General features: G+C 40.0%; 1 long non-coding RNA gene across 1 annotated transcript in view; it reads left to right on the forward strand.

The window, feature by feature from the left end:
• LOC106855455 (uncharacterized) overlaps window positions 1-24,213 on the forward strand; it is a 125,936-nt gene that overhangs the window by 65,434 nt on the left and 36,289 nt on the right. Inside the window, exons 12-20 of the long non-coding RNA XR_015804823.1 lie at window positions 770-975; window positions 2,104-2,198; window positions 8,500-9,532; window positions 9,921-9,962; window positions 11,557-11,736; window positions 13,278-13,544; window positions 15,406-15,490; window positions 21,123-21,231; window positions 21,966-22,080. This is a non-coding gene — a long non-coding RNA (uncharacterized LOC106855455). The remainder of the gene's footprint in view (window positions 1-769; window positions 976-2,103; window positions 2,199-8,499; window positions 9,533-9,920; window positions 9,963-11,556; window positions 11,737-13,277; window positions 13,545-15,405; window positions 15,491-21,122; window positions 21,232-21,965; window positions 22,081-24,213) is intronic.

Raw genomic sequence — 24,213 nt, forward strand, 5'->3', positions numbered from 1 at the left:
CTGACCTTATTCAGTCAGCTTTGTGACAATATTGTCAGAAGCCAGTTTCACTGACCTAAGCTAAGAAATCAACATCAGTTCTGCTCATCTGAGCTTTGTTATTTTGGCAAGGTTAGTAAATACTTAAATAGATTGCAGGGCTGGGTGAGCAGACATATCAGAGAACACCTAGAGGGATTTTATACACAGCAATGGACCAACCCCAAAGCCACAGCCGGTCTCTGTCCATCCTCATGTTCACTTTTCCCTGTCTTATTAGACATTGTGAGCATTGTCTCTCTTTAAGTGCTGCGTTTCTTCATCCATGATAGGTAAGTAAGTATCTCAAGTACAGTTTTGCTTAAGAAGTGTTTGCTCCCCTTGATTCCCTTCTGGGAGTACTCAACAGCCATCTGGCTTAAGTCCTGTTTTCTTAAATTTGGGGATGTGCTGACTAAACTACACGATGAGCCAAATGCAGTCAAAAACATGTTGGAACTTTATTTAACATATCCCACTAGGAAAAAAAAAAAGCATTTTACAGGCAAAAATTCATGTATTATAGTAGAGGAACATAATAACATAATCTTTTGTGGATCAGTAGGACTTGCAGGCCATCATTATCCATGCAATTGTGCTGTCATTGCCTAGGACTGTACGGCCTCTACAGCTTCATGTGCTGAATAAGTAATTTCCAATATTTAAAGATACCCTTTGCCTATTTAGAATCCCTCTGCTTGTTCTATTTTTTTTTTCTGAAAGGCACTGTCTGTCTATTTTTACCTGGCAGATTTGATTTCTGTATTTCTAAAAGAATCTCCTCTATGATTTCTGCAACATTGCATACAACCCAACTGAATGGGAATCCAAGGTCTGCTGCCAGTGACTGCTGAGAACACAGGAGGGTGAAAGAGGACAAGACTCCAGCTAGATCTTGCATAATTCCAGCTGCTGAAAGAAACATACAGAGAGCTGAAATCAGAGGTGATGTAAGAGGTAAGTCAGGGCAAGTACCTGTACCATAACTAGTTTGAATTAAACGATCAAAACTAAAGATGGAATCAGGTATAATGAAAAGGGAAATGATAGTAAAAAATAAATTCCTATTGCTTTTTGACTTTCAATTATCAGAAAATGTGCACCTCAGACTGAACCTGACCAACCTGATATATGCTGGGTAGTTACACTGACTTCTGTCACTGCACCACGACAGGGGTTGAAAAAACAGGAAGGAAGTTTTTCAAATGTATATTTCTGTATTTAAAGAAAAATTCATCATGATCTTTATAAAATTCTAACATTTAAAAATGATTTTAAATATTTATATGGAGGTTATATGTGTATATTTGTAAATAATATGACTGTAGTTAATAATAATGTCTACAGTACTACACTTAGCTATTTTTTTCTTGGCTTCCTTTCTTAAACTAAAGCCAACTTGGTGGTTTGTATCATTCCGAGAGCCATTTCCGAGAGGAAAGAGCAGTGAATATCCCATCACAGTATTGGCACTAACTGCCTTTGCTGAAACCCTGCATGATGGTACTGTACTGGTTGCATTGTCCAGAGGACCATTACAAGTTTCCTTTCTCAGTCTGTGTTCTCCAAACACTCCCAGGTCATGCTGGCACGGAGCAGTGACTTCCAGGGAAATCAGAATGTTGGGCCAGTGATGAATTTGGTCCTTTGTAAAAAGAGACTGATACCCTTTTTTTCCCTCTCTCTCTCTCTCTCCAGCAGGAAATTCTTCTTTCCATTCCAATGATTCATACAAATCTGTTCATTTTTTGTGTGAAGCTCTCAGTCTCACAATAAAGAACAAAAGCTAAATCCTACAAAACAACATAAGGGAGATGCCAGTTATGATTAGGCTAAATTTAACACACTCTCCCATGTATGTTAATGTTCTGTGTACATCATGCATGCAGCTAAAGGGGTAGATAGAAAAATACGCTGGGAAATGGAAGAAAATGAAGTTCATAGCAAAGACTGTTTCCCCAAACAGAAAGACTGGGAATTGCTACTTGTTTTACTCTAAAATTGGTTGTCCTCCCCAGCTCTGACAACTTCCTACTACCTCTCACTCTTTTAGTTATCAGCTTGCTTTTGTTACCCTGTTCATAGGAAAAGAAAGCAAGCAGACAAGACTGGAAAGCAGTTAGATGAGTATGTGGCAGTGTTTCATGAGAAGCATATCCTAGAGAGCAACAACAATTTAGGTAAGGTTTAACTTTTCTTTGTGCTTGTTTCAAGGACAGTTTGGTGGTTCCATACCTCCTGTGTATGCTTTGCAGTTTATACATAAATGTAAACTTCCTCCCCTGGGTATCATCCCACAAAGAAACAAATAATAATGGAAAAAAAGTTGAGGGAGATACTAGTAAATTATAAAAATCATATGCATCCATAATGACATGTTTTATATAAAGATTTTTGAAGCAGCCTATTTACTCTCACGTGTGAGAAAGGAAAACTGCTTTTTTTCATAACCAGTAACTATACAGATAGTTATGCTGGAATGGGGAGGGACAAACAAACCTAACGATGACAGATCTGTACAGAAAGCTGTTAGTATGCCAGATCTTATTACAGAGCAGTGGGAGGCCTTGTACGCTACGTACCAGCTCTATAGGGACCTCCATATTTAAAATGATGAAAAAAATGTGATTTGAAAAACCCCTCATGGGCAGCCTTCAAAGGCACAGACAGGTTCTGACTGGATTAACATTTATTGACTGTTTAAGCCTCCTTTTTTGCTTCAGGACAGAGATACACGGGTTTAATTGCAAGGGCTGTTCTGCCAACTGATCACTAGAGTGGCAACCAAAGCTTTACTAATCGGTACTTCATTAAAGAAAAGTCTCTATTACAAAACAAATTAAGCATGCTCTGATCCCAACCCGCAGGTCCAATGGCACTACAGCAAAGTTTAGGCTGCTAGAGCACTGAAAAACTTATTAAGGTTTAGCGCTGAGATAGCACTTTTGTATTGATTTTACAATACACAGGTATTATGATTTATGGAGTGCTAGTGTCACTCTAACAAGCTGAAGGACACACAATATCATCTCCAACATCATTAAAATTCAGAAGCCTCTAGAACTAACTCATCAACCACTGTGCATTGTCACAGGCTATAGAGCTGTATTCCAGTTGGAAAGTGCTGTGAGTTTCCTGGACAGTTGTCTCCGAAGTAATTAAATTTATAAAAATAAAGGGGGTGAGGAGAAGAGAGAGAATTCAAACCCTGCGTATGTTTTAAAACCCTTCCGTGAATGTGTAGTTCTGTAGTAGCAGGCACTGCTCTTTATTTTACTCTCGCCCGTTCGAACGGGGCTGCTCCGGCTCCTGCTGCCCGCTCTAAGGCGCCGCAGAGCGCCGGGGCTCCTTGGGCCATGCAAACCCAACGGGGATCGCTCGGGACAGCCGGCCGCTGTTCTGCCTCGGTCTGTATCCCGAAGGCTTTATTTTCCCCAAGTTTGGGTGCGCACCACATCCCAGCCCTCCCGCCCGGGCGGCTGCTCTCTCCCTTTTCACGGAAAAAGCCCAAACCCGGCAGTTCCGCATCGCGCTCCTTTCCGCCCGGTATAAACAGAACGCAGCGCCGCCACCTGAAGCTGCCCAGCACCCCCAGCCCGTCACCGCCGGCCCGGCCGCGGCTGCAGCGGGAGCGGGAGCGGGAGCGGGCGGGCCCCGGCCCGGCCCGGCGGCCCCTCAGCCCCGCGGCCCTCAGCGCCCGCCGTTCCGCGGTGCGCGCGCGCCCCCTGTCGGCGGCCGCGCGCCAGGGCGGGCCGGGACCGCGGGCGCCATCCCCGCCGGGCGCCATCCCCGCCGGGCGCGATCCGCGCTAGATTCCGTCCCCGCTGGACCCCGTCCCCGCTGAACCCCGTCCCCGCCGGGTGCCGTCCTCGCTGGACCCCATCCCCGCCGGGCTGCCCCTCACCCGGGCTCCCCTCCGCCCGGTGCGCGCCCGCCGGCCCCTGCCTCCTGTGCCCCGCTCCTGAGCTCCTAAAGGCAGCTCCGGGTGCCTCAGCTGAGGGGTAACGCAGAAAAGGCACAATTCTGCTTTTCTTCTAGCGACCCGCAATTTTGTAACTGGGATGGCAATAATACCTATAGCATTGAGTGTGCCTAGGCTAGCTGAAGGAATTGGTCTTGGTAAAATCCCGTTTTCCTGTGCCGCACTGCACTAAGTAGTCACAGTTTGTAATTATGTCGATAGGAATCCTCGAGCCCAGTTCTCTTTTGTGCTACTCTTCATACACCAATGGCATTTACATCAGCACTACCAAATCACTTAAAAAGGAGATGCAGGAACAGCAGTATGAACCACCTGGGTACAAAACCCATTTGTTTTTAATGAGGCAGTGTACAGTGCCAGGTATCGTATTATGAACGTTTCCATTCTTTACTCAGTGATCGCTGGGTAGCTGTTATTTCCTACCTCAATTCACGAAGAGTGTTATATTGCTATTAGATTTGCTATATGACTATAATCAAGTATAGAAACATACATTCTACCACTACTTTTTTTGTGCAGCTCCCCTTACTAGCTGTGTGAATGTTTCATGTGAAAGGACTTCCAAGCTAAACTTATTAGAAAGCAGCCTTATCTGAGGAGTTCCAAGGTTCTAAACTGACAGAGCCTTGAGACATGCCCCATGTTTCTGTTTGGCATATACTTACTACTTTTTTCTCCCAAATTCTGAAATATCTAAGTCTTTTTTATCTTTGAGTATGCTTGAAAATATAAGTTAAAGTTATAAAATACTTCCTAAATTATTTTTCTGACTAACAGTAAACTGGAGCTTATTGGTCACTTTCATCTTAAATTATCCCTAAAGATCTTCAGATTTGCATCTTAGACCGATATAAGTCTTAGTTCAATTGGGAGAGTCTCTTGATCTCAAATTTCAGAAGTATGATCAGCATAAACAAGATCAGGATCAGCCCATAATACGTGAGTTGGTAATGTAAATGACTGAATGAAAAGCTGCACAAAAGTATATATTAGCATTTCTGTCTGCTGAGAATTCAGTACCCTCCTTTTTAGGGTCCTTTACAAATTTAAAACTCAAGCAGTTCTACAAAATGATACTCTAGTATGTACAGCTGAGTAACAGCTAAAAGAATAAATTTTTTAAAGTCTTTTTAAAATTATTGTAATGTATATATCAAAGATTAAACATTTTCAAAACTTGTGTAAATATGTATTAGACAAAGACACATTAGAGAGGTAGAAGTTGTTTATATTTTTGTTGCTTTTGTTTTAATAGCATATTATTTCTAAGTAAGGAAGAAAAGGCTTTTCTTTCCAGTATAGCCAAAGATGCCTGACTGCAAAATTCAATCAGTCCTAAAATTAAAATTAGGAGGCTGGATCAGCATGAAAGCAATTGTGTTATAAGTCAGTGTTAAGATGTTATTGATAGAAAAGCTAATGCAATACATTTTCTTCTGTCACACGTTTCTGGCCCAAAGCAATTTGCCAACCAGCAAACCACCTCAGCATAAACACCGGGGAGCCCCCGCTGAGTCCTGGAAATCCCGCTTGTCTGCAAGTGCACAATATACAAGGCAAATCTCCATAAAGCTCAGTGCCACAGTTGAATACAAACACTCCTCAGGTCCTGCTGTGACTTGGCATCCCCCGCTGGACAGCTGGAAACTGAGAGGAAAGGAGCTGCTGCCAATAACGGGTTACAGGGGATTGTCGGTGCAAACTTTCCTGGAAACAGGCACGCACTGACATTATTATTTTGTTGGAGGATACTGATGTGATATATAAGATATATGCTATGATACACAGTTGCACTTGATAAATATTTGATAGGATATACAGTAAACCAGCATCTTTTTGATATGATCCATGTGCTTCAGCGAGGAATTAAACCCTGAGAAAAACAAACAGAACTTGTCCCAACATTGTGTTTTACCCAACATAATTCTGGATATCAGATATTGCCCTAAATGTCATTTTATTATGTGTATCAAAAAGATTTAGTATGCTAAGGGTCATGAATGTGTATCTAACACCTCTGCAGCTGCAGTTTACTGTAGATAGATTTCATACAGTCACTCTTTCATTTTTTTCCTTGGAACCACTTGCAATGAATTGCTACTGGCAATCATTAAAAAAAGATTGCTCTTTTTATGTAGCTTGAATATGTGAAATGCTACTTATCTGTATTCTGATGGGAAGAATGCTTCAAAGAAAATTCAAAAATATAAAATAGCTAAACTGGGGATTGGCATACATGATCATCTTTAGTTTAATGTAATATAATCTTTGATGTAAAGAAGCTACATTTTCTAACCCTGAATAAAAACCCAGCATTCTCTATGTGTTATAATAAATTAATGCAATAAAAACAGGTACACTTATCCTGTAAAGAAGCTTATTAAGCAGACTGCTAGTGCTGCAAAATTCAGCATACGGTAAACAATACTTTTTTTGTTAGAATAATGACTTACAGTTTATTCTTTTATACTGTGTAGCACTTGGGGACCACATCCATTTACCAAAATAATACCAAATTAGTACTGCAAATATTGAAATCAGACCTTTCAGACTAACCAGTGGCCTAATTTTCTCTTCAATCTGCTCTTAATCTCAATTCATCAATAACACTGCCTTATTATAGGACTTTGACAGTGAGCTAGAGCTTTTGATAAATTATACATCTCAAGCCAGATTTAAAATTTGAAGCTCAAGTGCTAATTATCTGTACAGGCCTAGTTAATAACGAGATTTCTTGTTAAGTATCTGATCACAGCATGGGCATCATTTGTCAAGAACCTCAAGTCTACCTTGGAGACTAGCTCTTCGAATTCTCCCTTGCCTACCATATGTAAAATTGGGATCTTTGTTTCTATAATAACCTTTTATTAGGAAGCTGACATAATGATTAAGTTCGCTGTAGACACATACAATGAGTTAGACAATTACCCTTGCTGCTTTAAACTACTCAGGCTCCTAGCAAGACAAAATAATTAATATTGAATTTTAATTTGATGTGTTCCACATTTAAACCCCAATTTGCAAAGTACACCTGGAAGGCTGCCGCTGTTTCCTTGCAGTTTGTGCTGATGAAATAAAAGCTCCTGCAGTTTGAATGTAAAAGCACAGAAGGCATGATGCACCACAATCACTTCTCAGTGGAGCAAAGAATTTTCAAGCATTAATGGGAAAGGTAATTACCTAGGTCTAACTTTATAGCCTTTTCTCTAATGAAACTATAATCTCCCAGGCCTACATGGTTTAAGTATTTACATGATTTTAACGATTTCACTGCCATAACGGTTGTCACACATGGTTATTTAAAAACTCAGTGCCTTGAAACAAAGATGCTAATTATATTTCTATATTTTTATTATTGAAGTAAAGCTAGACTATGTGAAGTGACAGAAACATAATAAAAACAGCCATGCGCTGTGTTGCCTAAGTGGGAGGGGGTGGGGGGACGTATTTGTTTGCCAAAAAAAGGTGCCTAAGAGCCTTCCCAACTGTACCTGTTAACTACTGAGCAGTTCCCCTGAGCTTTGGCTGTGGGGCAGACCACACCCTGCACTCTGAGGACCTTCAGTCTCTCGGACTTCAGGCAAAACTCCCACTGTGCCAACTTGTGTAGTTCTTTCCTTATTAAAATACAAGTGTTTCTCAACTGCAATCACCTAAAGACATCCCATCCAGACAGTACTGGCCTTGTAGGGAGGAGTCCTGGAGCCCTTCCCCTACACGAGTCCAGTGCTCCCATGCTAGCATTAGGCAGTCCTGATGGCAAGCACTTCCTATCACATATAGATGAATTGAGCCTAAAACACGTGGGGAAACGGGCTCTTTGCCTGAAAGACTGGACAGTGCAGATACTTGCAGGGTGTATCCTGTAATGTGGTTCCAGTTTTTTAGAATGGCGTCTGGAGTGTCTGCTGGAGTGGGATGGGGCTCCCCCCAGCTCACATCATTCTGCTGTTCACAGCCTTTGCAGTCCCCTCTACATCTTTCTCTGGCCTCTGCTCTCACTGTGCTGGGTGGCTTGGCTGTCACCTCACCTCTGTGTCAGATGTGGAGGCGGGCAAGGGAGTAACAGCACTAGGAAAGTCAGCTTTCCCAATGATCTCAGCTCCAGGGTTGGGACCCTGCCTTTACTCAGCTCTAGCTAGGCTGGATGACTTCCTCCAGCCTTGGCTTTTGTCTGTGCTTGAGAACCTCACACCTTTAAACATGCTGAAGTCATCGCTGCTACAGTTTCCAGGACAATCTAATTTGATGCTCGTTGTCACGGCACTGCTTAATTTTCCAAAACCTGCTCACATTTCCTAGCTGTGGGCCTTGGGTGCAAAGTTTGGGTCCATATCAAAATATGAACTTTCCAAAAAGACAGGTATGGAGATGCCTAATACAGATGCCTTCTGATTGTTATTATTATTATCAACTTGTGACACAAAATGACAGAAAGTGAGACACTTAAACAGAAAAATATAGATAGAAAATTCAGATATTTAACTATTTTTTTTCAGTTCTTTACTGGAATGAGAAGACAAAAAAATGTATTAAGATCATTTTTCTGGCTGATGGAAGCTACTGGTCTTCAGAAGTCAAGTCTGTAAGTAGTGTCTGGTTATAAATTTAAGTGAAAGATGCTGTAAGAAGACATCAGAACAATCTCAGGTAAGCTCTGCAAACCCCTGGGGAGTATTGGGCCTGAAAGGTGAAACCATGAACAAAAACACATAAACAATTTAATATGGTGACCAAACAATGAGTTCTGCTTTGGCCCCTGTAAAAAATGTGTTGTTTTAATAAAGGTCAGAAGACCCTTGGATGGAGCTGTGTGGATCCCCTTAACCTGAGGGAACAAGTATCATTAGTTAACCTGGCACCAAAGCAAGAAGCAAAGGAGCTGCCAGGCTGGGGAAGAACAAGAACATAGTGCTGGACTGTGGTTTTCTCTTTTTTTCTTGAGGAAGATAAAGAATTGTAATAGTCTTCTCTGCCTTAGCTCAAGGGGCACACTGCAGACCAGGAGGGAGATCATATAGCATAACAATGTGTGATGACAGCAGCTAAAAGCTTCTTTTGACATGTTTCCAGCCCATAAACTGGGCTATATCGTTCAGGGGAAAAGACCTATTAGTCTTCTCATTTCTTAAGTCTTTGAAGGAATACGCCAGGATGCTGGATACTGAGGGAGTAGCTTTGTACCCCAGTTTTAAGGATATCAGCACTGGGAGTATTAAATACTGTATCTGTTTCAACATTAGATGAGATTTTACATTATAGGATTTCTTTTTCATTTGAAAGCACAGATTTACAAAAACAGGCAAGTGTTAGATGAAATAAGAAGGTGCATTATTAAGACAGTTAAAAATGACAGACATCTTTTTTAGCTACTCCAGTGTAGCCACTTACTAGCAAGGTTTTCTAATTAGCCTCCACCTCTTACCCCAGGGAGGAGAAGCTCTGAGAGCTGCTGCTTTCCTGCTCTTCCTCTTCAATGTGACAAACAAAAGCAGCCAAAGCAGCTGCTCTGAGCCACTGGCTCCTTCAAAGGTGAGAACAGAGTGAACACCTTCTACTGCTTGCTTACTCTAGCTTGCATATAATATAGTTTATATTTTATAATGTATGTCATTTTCTCCTTTGTCTCTGAAACATCTCGATTACCATTGCCACTGAGTACCTTAAGGTACAGTTCCAGGCCTTTTGAAGAGGCTTTGGAAGCCTTATGTTTTATGGTATGAGAAATATGAAAACTTCTAAGTAGATTAATGACCATTTCTTTCTAAAAGTTTTAAAGAAAGAAGAAAAATTATTATTGTACTACTAATTAATTTTTGAACGGGTTATTCAGATTAGGAAATTTCTAAGAAAAATTTCTCATTAGTTTTAGTAGGAGGTCCTTTCAGGCTTCCCATCACAATTCAAAATTACTTTGCAGGACAGATCTTGCTGAACCGACAGTCAAACCATGAATTTTTAGGTATGTAAAAATGGTGTAATACTCAAGATGTTAGATGTAATACAACGCTAGGATAGTTTGTTTTAACTATATGATAAAACATTAAAATATGAAAATATTTTGCAGCAATATAGAAAATTTACAAATATTTACAAATGCACAATTACAATTCAGACATTCCCTTTTTAATTTAGACATAAATTGGGATTTTTTAGACATCATATTACCATGCATTAAAGCAGCCCAAATGACTTATCAAAAACACTGCCAATGGAAAAAACCCAGGTTTGTCACTTTGCTGGTGGTCTTAGCAGATAAAGCAAAATTGCCACTATACATCATCCTTAGAAGAAAGACAATACCAAAGGGGAAGCTGCCAGAAAGTGCCATTTTCAGATGTCAAGATAAGGGATGGACATCTGAATTAATGCAAGACTTGTTGCATGTAACAGACAATCTGGTGCTCTGCTAAAGCAGACAGTGATGCTTGTGCTTGGATGCATTTCTAGGGTATATAACTGAAGGAACATAAAGGAGCCTTAAGAAAACAGTCATGGTATTCCTGGAGGCAACTGCTATGGGCTCTTAATGGTGTTGTAAGCAATCCTTTTAAAGCTGTATGGAGAAATAATGCATAGATTGAATCCTGGGGGTAACAATCCCTTGGAAAAATCCATTAACCCTAAGGGTATAAATTGAGAAGCCACCTTTGGCCCTCCTGGGACAAGACCTTCTTGGAAAGCATAACTGTTGTCTGTGTTGTGCACAGACTGTGTAAGTACTGTGTGTCACACACTGAGGGTGGGAATGTTGGTGCCATTAGCAGAACAACCAGGTTAGAAAGCATTGCAAGAGGCAATGACAATATTGACAGTAATGTCAGAACTACAGTGATCTAGAGATGGGTAAGTGTTTCCATGGCAAATCAAGTGCCCACTAAGGCTGAGGCGGGTTTCTGCACATCAGGAACCATAGGTTTGGAGGGGTTTTTGTTCCATGAGATATAAATGTGACAAGTGTCAAGATTACGAGGAGCAGTTGTCTACAAAGCTACCTCTGCTCTTGGAAGTAAGGAAAGGACCTTTGTGGAAGCTGCAATGCAGACATAGGTTTTCCTGGGCTTGCATGTAACATCTTTCTGAATCTTTCTCCGTGTGGCTAGTGCTTGAGCTTGCTGGACTTAAATGCATTAACCAAGACAATCTAAAACCTCAGCTATGTTTGAGGGTAGATTTGCACCTATTATGGTGTTCTGAAAATGGATAGAGATTAATCAATTTCATTTTGATGGGAAAATATGCTTCTCTGAGTGCTCGAGAAATTAGAGTTAATATTATTTTGGCCATGAACTTTTCAAATAAGTCCAACAACCTAAAGCTTCTTGAATGTGTCACTCTTAAACTGAAGAGTCTGTCTGCACTGCTTTGCTTTCCTATCCTATGTCTCTACCTTGTTATATTTTCAAGTTGTTGCTCTGTCTTTGGCTACCAGAATTTTATTTCTGGCACAGACAAAAGCCTGATGCCAGTTGGTCCCTTTTGCTGGAGAGTCCTTATGGCAAAGCTATAAAAACATGGAGTCTCACCGAGTTCTCTGTTTACCTCATCTTATTTAGAGAGATGAAGGGTCCAGAGCAGAGGTGAGTGAATAGGACACCTTGGTACCCTGGAGCTCAGACCTGCTTCACCACAGCACTGCAGAGCCAGCAGGAGCAGGACAGTCACATGCCACAACTTTAAAACCAGTCCTGCGACTCTCCTGCCAGTGTTAAAGCTGGTATTTCTACAAAGCCATGGTATGTTTTAAAAAAAAATTAATCTAAAAAATCTCTTCACTAAAACAAGTGTAAACCCCGAAAACTACTCTGATACTGGGAGTTGTGGCTGAGTTTCTCTATACTGAGAGAACTGAAAGCAGAATTTAAATAGTCATATTCCTTCACCTGTAACCAACTGCTTCAGTTGGCCCTAGAGTCAGCTTCAAGAAAAGAGTGTTGTAGTGTTAAATATATTTAACTGCTGAATCTTTGTATTTTCACTGGTCATGTACAAAGCCAGAGTAATACCTGAATTACATTTCTACTGACTTACACTCTTCACAAATGAAAGCTGGTGAGATGACTTGCTAACTCATGCAGTAATTAATCTTCAAGAGGGTAGAAGTACAGCATTAAATTGGAGCTCAGGTTACAGAGATGAAATCAAATGAACAAGTTCAGTATCTCTAACATCTTACCACTTATTCCAGAAGCTGTCTAAGTACATCAAGAGATTTAATTAATTCTGAGATCCCTTGATCAGTTGCAAGAAAAAAAGACAAAACACAGGATATGGCAAAAGAGTTCTAATCAGATTGACCTTCTACGTGGCACCAGAATTATCAGTGTACCCTGTATACATGCTGCTGATGATACACTGTCTCTCTATCAGACTGTGCTGAGATTCAGACCTTCTCCACAAGTTCCAGTACTCAGAAGGGCACTTGGAAGAACCTGAGAAGACCTTAACTGACCAATTTGTCAAATAAAACACGTTCACTGTGAGAGTTTAAATATAAACCAAGTTTCTCACAAAATGCAAGACACTCCCAGCAAGTACAAGCTCTTTCTATGGATTAGCTACGATTTCTGTGTTGGCCACTCTCTTGCCCAGTATAAAACCAGTAAAAGCCAAGCCCTGCAGACAGCTCAGGCCTCTGTGGAGGAATGAGTGAAGCTTGAAACTGCCCCAGGTGGGAAGGGAGAACCTCCTCCCCACCATTGTATGTGACTAGACAGAAGGATTTGCCCTGTTTGTAGCCAAGAGCTCAGCAGAGAGCAGTGTCACCCAGGCTCTGTGCCTGTCCTGCCCCAGGGGAAGCTGCCTGAGTACCATGGAAGCATCAGGTCAGGCCTGGCTTGGGGAAGAACCTTCAGGTTCTGGTCTAATTACCTGCTCCTTTGACTTCTGCAAAAAACAGAAACATTTTTTTAGAGGTGGCAGGTTCAGAGAGAAATCATAGTATGCTGGGGAGTTTAAGTGGGGCATGGCTTATTTAATTCTCTTTTCTCCACAGCTCCGCTGGGCTTTGTATTCCAACTAATTTAGGTATGAAGCTTGTTTTTATTTCATTAACTTGCAGCATGAATGTCACCAACTATAGCTGATAACAGTGACCACTGCCAGAAAGTCACCAACAAGTTTATGTTTGTGGATTCACAGTACTCCTTATTATGCCTGTAAAACACATAGCAGGGAATCTACACTATTTATTCTAGAACAGGAACTACCTAATGCTCAACTATGTTAAAAATGCAAAAGTGAAAAAAACCTCATCTTGCCTCCATCTCTCCAACAGTTGCCATCACTGGGGAAGAACCAACTTCAGAGCCTGTGACTGTTTTCTGATGAGCTATTGGCACATTAGAGACCTACACGTTCACCTGGGGAGGAGCACACCTGTTCAGTCAGCCCATGTGCATGATAACGTATGATAATCGTGCATCAGTGCTTCTGGGACTCTGTCACCCAGACTGCTGAGAGATCCTCCTATCTATCAATGCGAGGTCCTACACACAGAAAAATGTTGGAGCTTGTTTGTTACTCTTTTCACATACTAGTTTTGGTAAGGAAAATCGACAAGGTCAAAATCTAAATTCTCAATGGTCTTTTGATTTCAGAAGAGCTTTAGCAATCTACAGGAGCTGAGAATTTGGCCAGCTTTCTACATCGTGTTGGTTGTTTAAGGACTATGCAGAATAATGTTTTTTCTTTAGAGGCTGATAAGTTCAGTCTTCTGAAGAAGCTGTTGACTACCATTAGTGGTGGGTTCATTTATTCTCTGCTGGACACTGTCGGCCAGCAGGGGTTTAGGCTGTTGTGCAGCTCCCAGCTCAATTATTTCTCAGGGCTCTTTGTTTAATATAATGGGGTCAAATTCAGACTGTAGGTGGCTGATGATTTCTGGTCCAATTTACAATAGCCTGTCTGCAAGCCCACCTTGAATCCAGTTAATCTCTTTCATAAAATGAAGTGAAAACTCTGCAAAGTGTTCAGTGTTTTGGTCCCATATTTAGTTTTTATAATGTGACCTGCTTAGCAATTTTTCCTGTTCAGAGTGGTTCTGACATGTTTATGCAGCTGTCTTGATAGAGGGATTACATTTATTTCCCATATTATAATGCACTGCAATGGGAAGTTCTTCTGCTGAAAGATCAAGAAATGGGAACAGGTTGACTACCAATATCTACCATTGACTGTTTTGTAAACCTCAAGTTTACAATTAATCATATGCTCCTGATCACTGTTAAGAGTGTAATTTGATTTTTAGGAGGCCACAGTACTCTGGTTTGTCAGTATATAGGCATTTTACCTGGCCAGCTGGCTTTTTAGAAAAGGTATTAAGTTGCCACCTTGACTGACTCACGAACACTGAAAAGGTCTGTGAGTCTTAACTGCTCCAGCTCAGCCCAAATCTTTAAGGCTGGAACATTACTGCAGGGAGTAGGTGTGATACTTACCCCAGGGATGATGCAGAAAGCTCTGGGAATTCAAGGATCTTTGCAGAATAAACTGCTCCATTTATTTCTGTGTTTTATGGAAGGGCTGAAACAAAAGGTCTCAATCTCACACTGTCTAAACAGGGCAGCAATGAGACTACTTATCATCTTCTGGATTCAGGCTCTAATCCAGACCGTAACTCAGTGCACGGAGACACAGAGAACACTTGACATTTCATGATTTTTGCGATGAGGCAAATGGATAAGACCTTCAGAAAGCTTTAGCAGGGGTGATACAGAATGCAGGCTACACTCCTGTGTCGGGTTATTTCTACAAGGAGGTACAGAGTTTAAGTTAGACCTGATGTAGTGTGTTACAAATCTTCATTTTGCTGAAGCAACAACATCTAACTGCAGAGACAATTCATGGCAGATTTTGTGTATAGACCTAGTGATTGACATTACCACCTGCTTGCAAAGGCAGTGTAGGATGGCTTTGCAGTTTTATGGCATATAGCACCTTTTCCTCTTAAACAAGTCTTTTCTATAGCAGTCAAAGCAGTAGAAACAACACTGTACCACAGCAGCATTTTTGTTTAATCTGAACTAGGTGTCATATTACCCCCTCTCTTGCATTCACTTCAATCCATGGACGTTTATTTCTTTGATACATATGCAGATCTGAGTACTTGCTATTCTTTGTAGGGAAGGAAAAAGAGGGAAATATTTTGCTTATATTGCAGTTGTCCGGTTTTACTTGTTTACAAATAGAAAGGCTTAATTTTTACAATTATGTCAAGAACCTGCAGCTTAGAGATGCTTTCCAAATGTAGCAAAACAGTTACCAGTGTGACTTAAAATGTAAACTAAGCTAAGTATGCAATTCTAAATATACTTGACTTTTTGATAAAGTAAGGCCTATTTGCTGATTCCACAGTTGGTGAGAAAAGACAGTAAACCAATTCCCCTTTATTTTTCCCTTTGTAGGTAAACACATGAACGTTGATTCTCTGCCCATGAGATAAACCTTCATTGTGGCATTTATGGATGCAGCTTGCAAACAGGAAAGGAGGTAAGTAGGAAAAAACCCACAAAACTTACTTATTCAGAAGGAAAACTAAAACAGATATTTTATCTTTGAAAGTTATCTCACTATTGAGTAAATAAGATGTCAAAACTAACTGTAGTCCTGGCTCAGCTTCTGTTCAGTTCTTCCTTAGGAACATTGAATAAAAAGTTTGAAACTCATTAATGTCTATAAGGACATGAACAGAGGGAAGCAATTTTGGAAAGGCACTGGAAAAGTTTCTGGATGACTCTAGATTTAATATTTCTATTTTACATGTCTTAATTTTATATCTTATTTATTTTTCCTTATTTCTACATTTTACTTTGAGCATTTGTATTTAAGTTCTAAAATCTTCATAATTTTGAAGAAAGAATAAATATTTCCTGACTTTTTTTTCTTTTTCCTGGATGAGTGTGCTTTTGTTGCCTTTTCATTCTCCTTCAGTTCTGGTGGTTAATGCATAAGAAGTAGAATACAGTCTTATGAAAAGTTGAGAACCCTGAAGGTAAAAAGCCTAAAAAGTAGAATGTGGCACTGTGAGTAAAAGGTTTTGAAGCAGCAGTTCAGCTAAGGTTTTGGTAAAGTGCCTCAGAAATGCCAACAAAGCATTGGAAAAATAATAATATGAGCAAGAAACTGGCTAAAGAGTAGATATTTAGCAGAGCTGAAAGGGAAAGTTCTTGGAAAGAGGGTACTGGTTCAAAGGCTGATCAAATACAAAGGGCTTAAAAATATTTTGATGACTACCTCCACACAAAACAGATGTATTAATTTGCATCACATTTGAAAATTTTGAAGGCACTGATGGTTTGGAACATGGCTGGACTATTATATAGTCAGAACTTAGGGAAATAAAATTAAATGCAACATTAAAAAGAACTCTAGATGTAATCTGGAATTCCATCAGAAACATCAGATGAAGTGAGAGAACTCCAATCAGTTAGCATGTACAAATTTAAGCCACAAATGCAAGAGATGTATGAAGATGTAAATGTTCAGGGCTCCCTCTATGTTTCTGCAGGTTATATTTCAGAACATGGGTGAGCTCCAGGTGCACAAGGTTTGTCTAGCCTACTAATAATAAAGCTGAGGAAGATATATGATTCCAGCTTTGCATATAGCAAAAAAAAAGAGAAATAATATTCCATTTAAAAATTGTGCTAAATAGAAAAATACTAATTTCAGGCCAATTTAAAATTTAAATGGAAAATGAGAAGAAGGTCCATCCAGTTCACCAGAAACTAGAGTTTTAAGGAAATCAAAATGTGTGGAATGTGATTGTTAAGGTGGATCACTTACAAAGACATGATTATTTAGAGCTTCCAAGCCCTCTGAGGGGTGTTTTCTTCATTTGATAGTTTGGCTAAATTGCAGTAGCACCTTTGGGTGCATCTTCAGCTCTTCTCAGAAATCAAAACTGGGCATTAAACTCAGTATCCAGAAAAGATTGTCAAAACCCTTTTGTCTGCACATTGTGTTGACAACTTTCTGCAAACTCACAGTCTTGCAAATGCAATTCTTGATATCTTAAGATACCAGTTCTACCTTTCGAATCCTTTATTTGTGTATCTGTGTGGTGAAAAGAGGGATTTCCTGAGTTCTAGACCTTGGCGTACTTTTTATGAATGTTTAGGCAAACTAACTGCAAGGATGACATGGCTGAGGAAGAGAGAGCACGAGCATCCCTGTGGGAGGGATGAGGTGTCACTGTTTTGCTGCTTTATCAGTAGATACCCATGAGCTGCCAGACCTTTCCTGCCTGGAGCTCCTCCTGGCAGGCACCCAAGAATGGCATGCTGTGGCTGTATACCATGGTTTTCAGACTCAAGGGAGGAAGACATTCCCTTGAGATGTCACATGTTTTCCACAGATTTATTTCAAGCTGATTTGCCAGTGGCAATGCCAAACAGCCAGGGCTGCCCTTGATTCTCCAGGGTGACTGTGCAGTAGGCTGCACAAGGTGCCTTCAGCTCAGTAAAACCTTCATGCCACATAACTGCTGGGCATCCCCTTAGAGAAATATGATATGAAAGATGTTGTATCAACCTTTTATTTTTTTTTTTTTTCCAAATTGTCAGCCACCTCTGGAGTATTTTGTATGTGTGAGTCACCCTTTAGGCACTTGGTGGAGATAAACTTCCCAACTGTCAGAAAGTCAGAAAAACTGCTGGACCTTTTGGTACAAAAGATCATCCTCTTAAGGATATTTAATGGCTGGGTAGCAGTCTCCTGTGTCAATGTACCCAAGCAATTATAGCTTAAAGTTGTGCTAATCACTCCTAATAGAGATGGACTCTTACCCCTGCTGTGTCCCTCACTGCTCCCAGATGAGAACTATCCCAACAACTTGGGATTAGTAAAAACACTTGTTATACTATTATCTTCATAACTTTATTAACATCTTTGATTATAGAACAGATGGATGAATGCTAATCATTCTATAATGGCAGATTAAATAGCTTACACTATATCAATCATGTTTAAGTCTTTGCTTAATAAAACAATAATTTAAGTTGGGTCATGGGTAGTGCTTGAACTCCAGGCCCTCAGATTAGCTGCCGACTTCTTCCATTAAAAGAGTAAACCCATTAACTGCTTGCAGTTGTACACTTATGCCTGTGTACACTAGGCATTAAAATATATGACTCATGCTGTGCTGGTGGATTACACATTCAATTTTGAGATTAAGAATTCCTAGGTTCCTTTTGTGCCTCTCAGAAGGAGTTTTGCCCCCTGAAAAGAGTAGGCCATGAGAAATGGGTCAGCTAGTGATAGTGTTGTTATGTTTTTACATAAAACTGGTATAAGCATGCAGGTATCAAAAGACTTTATAAAAATGTCTGGTGTGGTTACCATTGGTTCAGAGATACTTAAGAACCCAATGAGTGTATTTGGTGTATGGACTTTAAGATCCAGAAAAAAGAGAGTTACTGATTTCCCATCCTGTCATTATGAGCAGAATATGAGACTACAGTAAAAACTGCAGGGATTTCTTGCAGTATACTTTTTATCATCTATTTCAGGTTAAGTGGTTCACTGTAAACAAAAGTTCTTAGCAGATTTTTTTCCCTCTATGCCATTTTTTGCTGTGCTACTTAAACCTTAGGTAACCTTAGACACTCTTCATGACCTCCCCCAGAGTCTATGCTGGTTTGCACTGACTCAGAATTCTGAGTGCCGCTTATTAAAGCCCTTTATCTGCTGCTTTTCCAGAAACAGCACATCAAACTTTACTGAAGGTGACAAATCACGCCACTGACTGGAGATAAGTTGTGTAATTCTCTGAACATTGAATGAAAGAACCAGTGGAGAGAAGCTTAACAAATCTAATGTGAATAAGAGGTCTTCAATCTTAACTGTAAATTTGAATGCAGTGTGATTACAATGCCAGTCTTCAGCAAGCTTTGGTTTCATGACTGTGTGCAGAGAACTGACTTGTTCGTTTTAGTAAATAAACAGACAATGTGTGACTGTTGCTTGACACTGTTAACACAGAGCTGCGCTACCAATACTGAAGGCAAAGTGTGGTAAATTAAAGATCAGTCACTAATACAGAGTTTGAGAATATCACCTCTGAAAGCTAAGAGCTCAAGAGCACATTTATTGGGAAGAGAAGTTACTAATTCCTCATTAAAAAAAACCACTTCCTGAGGCATCATTTGGCTTCTTTGAGGAGAGGGGGTCTAAAAGCAGGTTGAACTCTGGTTAACTTCGGAAAGTTCACAGTAAAAAGTACAATTGCATAGGAGGTCCATAGCTGTATATTAAGTCCTATAATTCTGCAAACTTTGCAAGTTTTCCCATCAGTCTTCCTCAAAACTTTACATACATACTTAAGATTAAATTTTTATTTGGAGATGTCATTTCACTTTACTGCGAATCAGTACATCAGCTCTTCTATAAGTGCACTCAGTTACTCCCTGAAGAGAGAGAAACTTAGCAGTGGTATATATATTTCCTGCTCATTACACTGTAAAAACCCTTGGAGAACTGATACATTGATTAGCACAAGTCAGAAGTGCATCTTTGCCTTGATCAATACATTTGTGTGTTGTGGGCTGGCTAATGGCAAGTGTCAGAGTGCCCACCTGTTTGGAATAATTGCAGGATACAAGCATTAGCCTATTGAAAGAATGCATTTATTGGGCACAAAGAAAAATTTATGATCTTCAACTATACAGCCTGTGCAATAACAGTGACTGCCAAGTAGAGAAAAGATAGTTCAGCTATATTAAAATAGCAGGTAAATCTGGAGTCTGGGGTTTGCTCCAGGTATTTAAAGACCTGAGCAGAGCATAATGAAGGAACAGATGTACCACTTCAAGCCAGTCTGGTACATGAGTAGCCTCAGAGGAGCATTGGAACACAAAACGAGAAAAGAGACAACTCTGATCAAACATATGTATCAAAAGGCTAGGAAATACAGATGTCTGCTTACAGAGCTCCTCTATATGGATCCTTCAAATTTGGATATAAATATGTTGTAACTGTAATTCATGTCCCTCCCTTGGGGGGGAGGGTATTTTTTTATGCTCTTGTAAATTATTTTATTTCTTAAAATAGATTTTCCAGGTGAACTGAAACACTCTGCTCTGTGGTACTTTTAAGTCCTCTGATACTTCTGACTGGCCATGTTTTCATTTGAAACTCTCAAAATGGAGGAAGAGCTCTCCTTTTTTTTTTGTTGTTAATCCTGTAAATCAGGAGATACAAAGTTCTCACTGGAGATTAAGTTAGGTTGCATTGTTGGAATGCAAGAATTAAATATTTCCCAGGAAAGCATCAAACCATAACAGTAAGGTTATTCTAAGATGACCTGCTTTCAGTATTTTCTGCTGCTACTCCATTCCATACACAGCAGGAGATAACTATTGTCTGGTGGTTCCACATCTCACTTGATATTCTAATTCTGAGTACTCCAAAGCACAAAGAGGCATGAATTTCCAAGTAGAGCAAAGGAGACTAACAGCAGCTGAGCTGCCAAGAGCCCTGGATCAGCCCAGCCCTCTTGCCTTTCTAGGAGGGTACAAGAGATGGCTGAACACATCCTGATGTACAAAGATGGAAAGTGAAGAACTTCCAACAAGAGGCAGCATATATTGGACTGAGCTACCCTAGGGATGAGCCCTAGGGTTGAGCCCTGAAACTCCACAGTTGCCAAAGCTGAATTGTTATGCCCAGGAAAACATGAATTGCAGGAAACAGTCACCTGAGGAAAGCACATGGTCAAGTGGTGGTACCCTGAGTGAGTGTCCTTACTTCCCTCAAAAGAGCATGATACAGAAATGAAGAGTTGCTTGATCTGAAACTAGATAGATTTGTGTTGTTGCAAGAGGATCTCCTTCCATGTTGGAGCAGCTAAACAAATACATTTTCCCAGTTTGTTCAATACAAACTGTTTCCACTGCTCTATCTCAGAGGCCATAGCACTGTGGCCTTCTCCTGTCTCAGTCAGCCAGACCACCTTATCAGGTCAGAGCGTGCACATCCATCTGGTTTTAGTGTGATTAGGGCTCAGGACCTGTACTAAGTGGCAAGCATGGCTGTTTGAGATTGTTCTCTGAAACCAGATGCATTGAGATTTTGTACAAGTTCCATGGAGATGAAGTTACAACCTTAATCCTCTTAATTACAGGTTAAGAGCTGACACCTGAAACCAGACTCACCACCTTGGATTCAGTCCTTGAAATAAACTCAAATAGGAAATAGTAACTCAAGAAACTCATGTTTGAGAACTTAGTGGGGTAAGTGCTCCTCATATTAAAGTAAGAAAAAAATGATTAGAAAGTGTAATGTCAAGCTTTTTCTGCTCCATTTCTTTAGTGCTAAGTTTATAGGAGAGAAAATTTACACTTCTTGGATATCTGGGAAGTGCTTTTAAGTGTTTCTAACATGCCTGGGAGAGTCTGAGAATGCTTTAGTTACAAAGAACTAAAACTGGTAAGGTTTTTGTTTGCTTGTTTTTAAACTTCTGCTAGTAATCTGATACTTTTTTTCCTGTTCTTTTTAGTTCTCTCTAGCCACATTGAGGTTAGTTATATAGATGACAGAAATTTACTCTTTTACGAGAATATCGGACAACAAGGTACCGTTGCTGTAACAGAAAATAAATGCAGTGCCATGGTTAAAGTGTGTAGTGCTCCTGCAATCCACAAAGGTACAGGAAAGTAAGATGGATTTTAAACAGTGATTCAAAGGGAATACTGATTTAACAAAGCAGCAAAGTGACTCCCTCATCCTGTAGTTTTGCTGTTTACATGAGAAATCCTCTAAATACTAATGTTAATTCAGCTCCATTTTCACTAACTCTAGACTGATGCATTAATTCTTCAGCAAAAGCCCTCCCCTGGGTGCTGTGGCAAGTGTCCATGCTAGTTGGAAAGTATCTTTTGGGACTTCTCTCAGTACACCTATCTCTCTCAGTTCTGAGAGCTGCAGGTTTTGAGGCAGGCTTTAACTAAGTGTAAAAATATTTCAGGAAGGTGGCAGCAAGTAGCACAAAGAAACTACGTTCTGGACTTGGCTGCTGAGTTAGATGACCCTCTGATACATGCTGGAAGGATTTCTTGTGCATCCAAACGGAGCAGGATAAGGTAAGACACTGGTGATGCAGGTTGTGAGGGAACATTTCAGATTCGCTAATTTGTTTTTGGACTCTGGTGAAATATTCTGCTTTTGTCTTCTGGCTGTCTGTAGTAGCACATCTAATACAGAAACTCTGATTTGGTGTGCAATTTTTCATGTGAAGTTCAGTGCTTCTGTTTAGATGCTCTGCTTTGCAGTAATGAATAGTTTCAGGTGGGAACTATGCTGGCCAGATGGATGTAGAATGTCATGTGTCTTCTGTATCTCAGCAGTTGTCACAAACTTGCTATAACCCCATTTTATTGGTGTCCCTGAATGATGGGAGAAGACAGCCCAGGGACACAGCTCTGCGGCCCGAGGGGAGAAAGGGTAGAGTTTTGCACCCTCTCAAAAATGCATAGGAAGGTGTTTCCTGCTTGATGTGTACTGGGCGTAGAAAAGCCTGTGGTACACAATGTAACTCCTGTAGGAGTGTATGCTCCTGTTTAGAGAGTTTGTCTGCAGTACTCAGCTGCTCATCTATGTCGGGACTTACTATATGAAACTGAAAATTCACATTGCACTGCAAATGTGACCCTTGTTCAGCCTATAACATGTAATAGAGTAATCCATTATACTACATTTAATTACATTTTCTTACACACCTTTTACACAACCCCCAAATTTCACTGGGTGGATAATTTCCAAGAAGCAAGGTAACTTCTCAGCATGGCTTTTATTTCTCTTCACCATATGAGTCCATGCATTGCCATAGGGATTTTATAGAGTTATAACTTCTTACTGACAATTTATTCATATTCAAATCCCTTTTGGGATATGTATGTTACAGAATCTTCCATTACATTATCATACCTAATTTTTATATGAAACTCCAATCTCACTGGATGTTTCCCAAGACCTAGGACAAGTCCTTAACGAAGTAATTATTGCCATAAGGATTTTTCAGAGTTTCAGCCTGGTGTTGTTATTGCATTCAGGAAATTGCCTTTATCCTGTATAGGCAGATAGGCAAGTTGGAAAAGGGAAATCAAAACTCAGTTAATTTTGGATGCTTCTAAAATATTCTTCTTTGGAAATGCAGAACACTTTTAGGAAATCTTTGGAAAGACTGAGACTATGTTTAAAGAACTGCTTGAGCATCAGTTGTTTAAGCTGCATGATGACTCTGAAGCACAGGTTCATAAGCTTTATTTTCATCAACTTAAACTTGAAGAATATAAAGAAAATTACTTACTGAGAGGAGTATATACCAAAAAAAACCCCAAACCAAACTCAATTTTAAACTTGGAGCTTCCTGTTCTTGGCACATCCTACCCTTCTTTTTACAGATTTATTACTCCAACTGTATGTGTGTTTAATATGTTTGAAATATGCACGGCTGCCAAATTTTGTTTAGCAAATAGATGATAGTGGATGTTCTCCAGGATAACCTTGGTCAGGGATGCAAGTTACCAATGCTCTTCATGGGGATGAGTTTTTAGGTTGGTGCTCGCTTTTGCTGGACGTTTTCTTCCCTGCCATATTCCAGATTTACACTTCATGCAGTGGTACAGCTCTCAGTTGCACTACTGTTTCCATTTCTCCTCAGCATGAGGGAAACAACTCGAATCCTGGCTTGCAATCTGTCTCACTAATGCTTAAGCTGGTGTTCACAGCCCTAAGGGCTTGTAGGCAATCTAATTACATTCATTTCATAATTTCAAGTGATGGTATTTTGTAAACATTTTTAATATATCATCATTAATATGCTAAGGAAAGAAATCTATTTCTGCCAAGAAAGAGGAAATAAATCTTCACTATCTCTTTAGTCCACTAGTTTATGTTTAGAATAGAACACCTTTTCTGAAAAGCTGTTGGAGACATATGCTCCCATTATTATCTCACAGTGATTTATCACTAACTCTAAAATAAACATTATATCTAACTTACCTGCTTGCTACTGCCCTTGCTATGCCATTTCAGAATATCTTAAAGACCCAGCATATGAACATTGATATGGGTTTGTAGGGTTTGGGTGGGGTTTTTTTGCCTGCACTCTGTTTTAGTATTGTAGCCACATTTATTTTTTTCAAATTTTATTAAACAAAAGAGAAAGAAACAAAAACATAATTGCCAGCTGAGATGCTATCTAGAGAAGGTAA

The sequence above is a fragment of the Sturnus vulgaris genome, chromosome 7 (assembly GCF_052056855.1).
Source record: "Sturnus vulgaris isolate bStuVul1 chromosome 7, bStuVul1.hap1, whole genome shotgun sequence".
Lineage (NCBI taxonomy): Eukaryota > Metazoa > Chordata > Aves > Passeriformes > Sturnidae > Sturnus > Sturnus vulgaris.